Below are 324 nucleotides of genomic sequence, written 5' to 3'. Positions count from 1 at the left end.
GTTTTTCTACTCATAGTGAGTTCCGCTTCCCAACCCCAATTACCTGCATCCCCTACCTTCTTATTTGTGGTTGGATTTACATCGCAAACAGGCAAAATAATAACATCCTGATTTAACTCTGCCTCTCCTTTAACAATTTCTCTGAGCTCGCAATTGTTATTTGTATGAGGTGAGAGTGCATATACAATAAGCAACTTTCCACTAAAATTATTTGACTGCCTCGCCACTTCAGGATAACTCCAACACGTTTCTCTCTGCAAATTCCTCTTTATCAATCTCTCATCATTATCTGTTGAAGGTATTCCAGCTACAACCAAATAATCT

The sequence above is a fragment of the Trypanosoma equiperdum genome (genome assembly GCF_001457755.1).
Source record: "Trypanosoma equiperdum strain OVI genome assembly, contig: ctg_960, whole genome shotgun sequence".
NCBI lineage: Eukaryota > Euglenozoa > Kinetoplastea > Trypanosomatida > Trypanosomatidae > Trypanosoma > Trypanosoma equiperdum.
Note: the sequence above shows the minus strand (reverse complement) of the source record.